This window comes from Tupaia chinensis, unplaced genomic scaffold (genome assembly GCF_000334495.1).
Source record: "Tupaia chinensis unplaced genomic scaffold, TupChi_1.0 Scaffold000644_1, whole genome shotgun sequence".
Classification (NCBI taxonomy): Eukaryota; Metazoa; Chordata; class Mammalia; order Scandentia; family Tupaiidae; genus Tupaia; species Tupaia belangeri.
The window spans coordinates 1,169,083-1,177,305 of NW_006160165.1; the positions used below are offsets into that span (position 1 = coordinate 1,169,083).

The 8,223-nt window shown below is 43.3% G+C and overlaps 1 non-coding gene across 1 annotated transcript; it reads right to left on the reverse strand.

Moving 5' to 3' along the window:
• Positions 1 to 3,523: 3,523 nt before the first annotated feature.
• LOC114009860 (U6 spliceosomal RNA) lies at positions 3,524 to 3,630 on the reverse strand. The gene has a single exon (XR_003551260.1). It is a non-coding gene; the product is annotated as a U6 spliceosomal RNA (small nuclear RNA).
• Between the last annotated feature and the right edge of the window lie 4,593 nt (positions 3,631 to 8,223).

Here is an 8,223-nt window from a genome sequence, read left to right on the forward strand (position 1 = left end):
CCTAACATCAGTAATGTTATTCATCTGACACAAATGAAGGTGGCATTGCATTAAATTTTACTGAGCACTGGAACCAAAAATGGCATGTAACAAAAATCACTTTTATCTTCAGGGAAAATTTGAATTCAGCTTATTGAAACTTTTGAAGGACTTTTTTTATTAGAAAAATAGCTAAATTTTTACATTTAAAGAATCAGAAGTTTTACAAATTAATTCACCTTTTAATGTGACAGAGCTCCAAATATATTTATAGAACTAATTCTACTGGAATTCATGTGTGTGTATATATATATATATATATACATGTGTATAGTTATTAAAAATGAGTGTCTACCCTTGTCTGCCTGCTTTCAGAGATAACTTTTTCAAATAACCTGAAATCTTGAGAAACATCAAATCTCAGTGCTGAAAGAGTAACAACTTAGATGTTTCTTATGTGGGTGCTAACATTTCACACTTACAGACATTAAAAAATGTCAACCTATTCTGTACTGTGGTGTATAAGGCACTATAGGCATTTAAAGCAACTTAGTAAGAAACAAGAGTGAGAAGTACTAAGAGAAGAACAGCCCTGGTTTTAAGTTACAACCCAAAGGGCTTTATTAGAACCTAATCAAGTTGCACAATCCCCACATTGAAATTAAAAATGCTACTCAGGATACATATCGCAAATCCATGACATCAAAGACTGTGATTTCCAGAAAAATTCTTCTTTAGAAAGGAAATACCCTATACTCGTCTAAAAATAAATTCAGCAGAAAAGCATCAAGACAGTGTTCCGTTGTGGGTTGTGAATCCTTTCAAAGGGATGGTGTCCTGAATATTAACATCATCTCACATATTCCCAAGATGTTTGCAATTACCTCGGAGAGAAAAGCTGGAATTGTAAGGTCTCGAGGGCTGAGATAATGACATAAAATAAATTGCAACGATTACCCGTGTGCTTTTCCAGGAGATGTATTATTTAAAACCTATCTAGGACTTCAAGAATGAGAGACAGAGGAATGTCCACTTTATGAAATTGCTATTAAAGTGTGACCTAGAGTTAAAGACAAGGTTAATTATTGGTTTTTAACTGAAGTATCATTCTAGTTTAATATCAGTGCCCAGGTCTTAAATATTGAAGCAAGTCCCATTTTTCAGGGACAATTGCCTTTGAATGAAGAATGACAGGGCTCTGGGCCTTGCTGACCCTTACAACTCCTGCAGAGTAATCCATGGCAACTCAGTTACTACGGCAACCGAAGAACACTCACAAGAGCAGGATAAGACCGTGAAATCTGATGTCATACTCTCATGAGATAAAATTGCAAATGATATTCTAAAGTAGATTTCTTAAGTGTGATCTGAATTACAAATCCATCAGAAGTTGAGTACAGAACTTTCACTGGGACTGAAAACTGAAGATCCCATGTCCCCGCATTCAGTAAACGTGCCGGTCGCCTACTCCATCGGTCAACAGGCAGGGAGTTTGCTAGCCTTCTGTCCCCTCACTCACTTCAACTAGAAGCTCAACAAAAGTTCATGCTTCTCTTCGAGGCTTTGCTACCTCAAAAAAGGTCCATATTTGAAATACCTCCATTAGTTTGACTCATTTAAAACCCTAAACCAGGTCTCATTAGGTGCAGAATAGATACTTACCAAACTTCCAGGTCCCGTTCTGTATTAAGTTTTTCTTTCCCACCTGAGAAAGCTGATTTCAGCCTTTTTTGCCTCTGGGCCTACGTTAGGAATAAGGCACCAAGTTAATTCCGTGGTGTTTGGGTTCTTGAAGACACTGGCGACACTCATCCAGGTAGCTCTGGTCTAATCTCGTCATCACCATGCATTTGAACAAGGAGGGAGAAAGGGAACTGTTATTGATCTTAATTTATGAGTCTACAGCTAGACTGCAAGGAGTCCGTTCTACACGTTGTGCTTAGGACAAAACACGGAACCTGTTACACAATTAGGTTTTGTGTGAGGATTCTGCTAAGTGCTCTCTAGTAAATGTGGCAGTTGTGACAACGTGTCTTGGCCCTGACCCTGCCCCTGGCTCTGGCTCAGTTTTTCTCTAGATCAAGACCCGTACACAGTCTGGAGACAAAAGTTGTATCCATTCTTTAACTTAGCAAACTCTTCAAGGCACATATCAAGACTCTTGGGAAATAGAAGAGAAGAATAAGCACGCATGACAGCCAGCTCGTCATCTACACTCACAGGTTAAATGCAGGTGGCTGTGGCCACTGCAGTTCTCAGCAACTCTGGGACCTGGTGTGGGGTTGACGAAGATGTGCTTCCCATGCGAGTCCTCTCTGGCAGATCCCTGCAGACCAGCTGTGTGCTCTGACCTAAGTCAGGTAACTGAGCGACTCTTTTTCCTTTCAGATTCACTTACCTTGCAAGTACAACCCCCCCATCACATATTAGCAGGATACGAAGGAAAGTATGCGTGTACCTCCCAAGGGGTTAAATACAGAAAGCAACACTGCCACCTGAAAGCTGGAGTCATTCCCTGGGCCATCGGGCACCTGTTGGCCAAGCACTTGGGTGCCTCAAAGAAATAGTCCTTGGGTGAATTCAGTTTGTGGAGGGAATCAAATACCAGACGTGCAAAGTATGCACCAGTTATCAGAACCCTAATGAGATTCACAGCCTGCCACGGGAAGGCAGATCTGGGGGAAGCTCAGACAAGGCTCCTAAAACGGAGGCGGAATTCCCTCCCGAAGAAGGCGTGCGAGAGTTCGGTAGAGTGGGATCAGCGGGTGCGCAGATGTGAAGGAGGTCGTAGCCTCGCGAGGACACGCGAGGTGCAGCGTGAGTGCAGTTCTGCGTCCCTGCAGGGAAAGGGGCCTGGGCACAGCGTGGAGGGCCATGCTTAGGAGTGCAGCTGTCATCCTCAGTGGACAGGGAGGCCTTTCCAGCGCTTGTTTCCAGCTGTCGCCATGGAGCGCTGGCAGGCCAGCAGTCGTAAGCCCAGCACAGCCGCAGCTGTGGCATAATGCTGCATAAAAAATAAATAAATAAAAGTTCAAAATCTGAGCACCCTAAACAGCAAGCAATTGCTACTTCAGTTTCTGTGGGTCAGGAGCCCAGGCGTGGTTCAGCTGGCTGATTCTGGCCCGACACTGTAGTCAAGTTGGGCTGAAGGAACCCGCTAGAAAGAAGCTGAAGAAGGGGCTTCTGAGGCCATGCACGCGGGTCTCTCCATAGCACTGCAGTGGGCTTCCCCCAGGGTGACCATCGAAGGGAGAACAAGGCACCCCAAGACAGAAGGCACTGAGACAGTTTTGCAACCTAATCTCCAGAGCCAAGTCCTGTAATGCTTGCCATTTACTTTTTTTATTTTATTTTATTTTATTTGGACAGGTTACATTACCGTTTATTGATTTATTTCTTTTTTAAAAAAGTTTATTTATTTATTTATTTTTGAATTTTTAAAATTTAACTTTATTTATATATTTATTAAAATTTTGACCAGAGAGGGACAGAGTGAGTGAGAGAGAGAAAGTGAGAAAGCAAGCTGCCAGCTCCAAGACTTGAACCAAAAATGGAATGCTACATGAATTTGCATGTCATCCTTGCACAGGGGCCATGCTAATGTTCTCTGTATCGTTCCAATTTTAGTATATGTGCTGCCGAAGCAAGCGCTGCCGTTTATTTTTGCTAGAAGTGAGTCACTAGGTCTAGCCCATGGTCAAGGGGGAGTATTACCAAGGACGTGACTACCCAGAAGGCAAGGGTCACAGGGGGCGGAGTGAGGGGGATTGCCCAGCATAGGAACAGCCAAAAGCTCTTGTGTCTGTGGCTGGCGACGTGACATTACATTACGATAGCAGGTGGGGCTGGCATCCTCTAATTACACTCATAACTCTGGGTAACACTGTTCATTTTCAAGAGCCTACGTATGGTATTAAACTCATGGTTTACTTCAGTTCTTATAACAACCACATAGAGAGGCAGTATTGTCTCCATTTTACAGCTGAGGAAGGAGTCATTCATTTGCGGCCAACGGCAAGAATCTAATGGAATGCAGGAATTGGGGTCAAGCCCTGCTCTGGGTGTCTCTGCCCTGTGCACTCAGCCTCCAATACCCTGTGTGCTGCACTGGGCCCTCCTCCCGGGAACCTCAGGACAAGGAACCAGGTTTATGACACTCTAAAGGGTGAAACGGGATTTCAAAGAAAAGAGCGAAACAGGAGCAGTGGTTCCAGGCCCCCCAGGCCCTCCAGATTAGACCTGCTGGCCCTGTTTTATTATTGCTAAATTGTTTAAAAATTGCCCGTGCACAAACTGAATCTCAGACCTGCAGTTCTGACCTGTAAGACGTGCTCTCGTTGCAATTTCAAACACTGTCCTGTCGACCGTCTGTGTCCTAAGTAGCCTTGTGAAGGCTCTCCAGACCTGCACTTCCAGACAGAACTACCCGTACCGAGGCCAAATCTCGGAAAGGAGGGCAGAGAATATATACAGACGTTTTATTTGAAACCTAACACCAACGTATCTGTTTGATACTACACCGAATAAACAAAAATATGTTCCGTTCTCAAGGAACAGTCATTGTCAAGGAGCTATAAAAATGTTAGCCTTAAAAGAAAGTTGAAAAGCTATGAAAGCATCTAATAAGGAAACAGGGAGACATTATCTCCATTTGATTGCATAGTTCAAAGACAAAACAAGTTGAAATATGTTCTGTAATAATAGCTTTTGTTTTTATTTATTCTAAGGAGCTCAAAGTACTTTGTGAAATTATTTCATGCCCAAGAGGTAGAGGGAGACAGGTATCATTATCCCTAATTTGGATGATGACACTTACACATCCTCACATTGTCCTGCACGCATCACTCATCTCTGAGCACACATGTGTGGTGTAGCCACTGTTCCAGGTGCCTGTCTGGCTGACATTGCCCCCCTCAGAGCTCACCATCTGTGGAAAAGACAGGGCATAGTACAAAAGGCAGGTGTTGTAATAAAACACTCAGGAACACAGGCGTGCAAGGGCAGAATTCTTCCCAGCACGATTAGGAACAGTTGATAAAGGAGAAGAAATCTAAGCTAAATCTATAAGGATGAGTAGGAAGAAAGGGCAGTCAGGGACAGGGGACAGTGTATGCTGCAGTGCTGATGAATGGAGGAGTCTGGGTGTTTGAGAGAGCACTCACTAACGATGAAGTCAAGCCTCTGTCCACACACTATACCCTCACCAGTCACCACATCTCATCTCACTTAACACAGCATGCAAGTTTCTTTATTTTTGCCTTTTGTTTGCACTATCCACTGAATGTATGTGTCTCCCTGAAATTTGTAGGCTGAACCCAATCCCCGTTGTGATGGTATTAGAAGGTGGGATCTTTGGGAGGTGATGAGGTCGTATGGATAGAGTCCACAGAAACAAAATTAGTGCTCTTGCCAAAGGAATCCCAGAGGGTTCCCTTTCTCCTCCCACCATGTGAGGACACAGCAAGAACTTACTGTCTACAAGCTGGAAAGCAGCCCTGACCGGACCCTGACTCTGTGATACCTTGCTTTAGGACTGCCAAGCCTCCAGAACTGTGAGAAACACATTTCTGTTGTCCATAGGACACCCAGTGTATGACACTTTTGCTATAACAACACAAATAGACTAAGACAGAGTCATTATTTTTGCCTTCTTTTGGTTTAGTCTTTGTTTTCATAAACTCTTACCTATGGTTGTGACACATTAACATCTACATACAGGAGTATCATGCGCAGGCTATCTGCCATAAGGGAAGTTTTAATCTTCCTCAGAAAAGACAGATTCCAAGATCATAATGTTATTTATTTTGCTTCCTGGGGTCAGGAGTACTCCAAGGCTTTCCCGCTACTGCCGTGTTAAATCCCATCACTGACGACTCCTCACCTGCTGGGTGAGCACCTGCACAGGTGTACGCCTGGGCTGCCCACTCAGGTTGGTCTTCTGGACGCTTCGACAATCATCCTGAACACGGTTAGGCGTCTTTTTCAACTCTGTAGGACCAGCAAACTCTCTCCTGTTATTTCACATGACAATGTGAGGAAAAAGAGCAAATCTAGAAAACAAACAGATAATTTCTCAACAAAAAATATCTTTTCCTTGGAAAATAAACATAAGCAAGTTTACCACTAGCCATTCTTCAATGTTGGATCATTTTACTAAAGAAAACATTATACTGTTTCTCCTTTTCAAAATAATCCTTACCATTCATTGACTTCATTAAAAAAAAAAATCCTGAAGAATAATATTAGATTCAGTTATATATGACTGTGTTTGTTTGTTTGTTTGTTTTCTGGATACTAATCTACTGTGTTAAAAAACCAAATAAAATTCAAAATGATTAGCAAAGCTAATAGGATTTCTAAAAGATCTTATTGAAAACTATATGTTGACATGTAAAGTTGTCCAAAGAAATTGGTTAAAAGGGGGGAGGGGGAGGGGCTATCCTATCATCTAGCAATTTAGGAAGCCAGATACATCATGGCCAACTATGTGCAAATCCCAGCTTCAGTGGCTTGAGATAGAAGCCTGGCCCTAATGACTTTAGATACACGCCAATTTGGGGTGTGTGTCCAAAATCCCAATAGGATGGAGACAGGGGGAGAAGGTTTCCCATGTGGCCATGAATCATTGGAGGATGTTTCCCCAACTCCCTCTGGTGTGTGCATGTACCCTCTGGCAAATAAAACAAGAAGAAGGAAGTAGGTGAAGGATCCTATTTTGGATTTAAAAAATTATTAGTATATATATATATATAGATATACTGATATATAGATAGATAGATAGATAGATAGATAGATAGATATACTGATAAATTAGTTGTTTCTGTTTGTTTGTCAATCTAAGAAATATACACCTAGTAAGAGTGGTTATCTCTGGGGAAGAAGTGATTTAAGACAATTTCACTTTTTTATATTAAAATTTCCCCATTTTAACTTTTCTTTAATTTGCCAGAGGGTGCATGTGCTCACCAGAGATAGATGGATGGAGAGAGAGAAAGAAAGCAGCCCCCAAAGGGAGGACGGGGTGCTGCCGCAATCCCTCTCCTCCATCTCTCCATCCTGCCAGCATCAGGAGCACACACACACAAGCACCCAGTGTGGTTTTCAAGACTCTGTGGCTGAAATTCCTACCACAGTCATCCACGTGGAGTCTGGGTCCCTTAGCTACTAGATGATGGGCCGACTCATTTTAATTTTTAAATTTTTAAATTATGAGCATGTTCTTTTTTATATAATCAGAAAAATAATCCATGAGAAACACACGCACACCTTTGTTGTTTACCTCGTCTAAGTAATGTGTGAGAATAGCTGATTTGGCTGAAGCACATCTTAGTCGTTTCTGTGCTAGAGAGGGGCCCTGCATGAGTCTTGTTCTGGGATGTTTCTTCCCCCTTAGCTGAGCAATTCCCCCAGCAACCCCTTCAGCAGGCACCCCCCACGACAGCCACCAGACTGAGGGAGACCATTCCCGTAGCTGGCAGTGAGCTCTGACAGCAATAAAGCAACCCACAACTTAAACCAAAAGCCACCCTCCAAACCACAGCCTGCTAAATAAGTCACCTCCTGAAATCCAGCCACTTCTAGCTGGATCCAGCCTCTTCTTGCTTGGTCCTAAATATTGTGGCTAAAACTGAATCATTGTCTTTCCTCAGCTGAGGGGAAAATGTGTGTGTATGTGTGTGTGTGTGTGTGTGTGTGTGTGTGTGTCTGTGTGTGTGTTAAGCTTTTCTCTGAAAAATAGTTCTCAAGCCTTTGGAACCTCCAACCACTTATCTTTCTCAGGATGGTTTTTGCTGTTGTGTTTTGTTATGTCGTTTATGAAAATGGTGAAAATGGTATCTGCTTTAACACTAAGTTCCATATTTGTTTTGAGCTTAACGTGAACACTGTATGTAATAATTTACATAATGCAGCAGGACTCCCTGGTTTCTTGCTACCTATGCCTGTCCAAGAGTCACAGCCCAGAGTCTCTGGTGTGGTGTGCAAGCTGCGTCCCACCCCCGCCCTGCCCACCCTCTGCTCCTGAGGACACAGGGCCCCCCGCAGATGCTGTGCTGTGCCTCCTGCCTCCACACATGCAACTCCCTCACCTGGATCCTGGCTGAGTGTCCTGCCTCCTTCCCTCCAAGCCACCTTTGCCCTCATCACCAACACAGATCAACCTTCACCTTCTTTGAGACACTTTTCTGTTCTTCCCCCCCAAATATCAGGCACCTCCACTCTGCTCCCATCTGGCACTCACCTCTT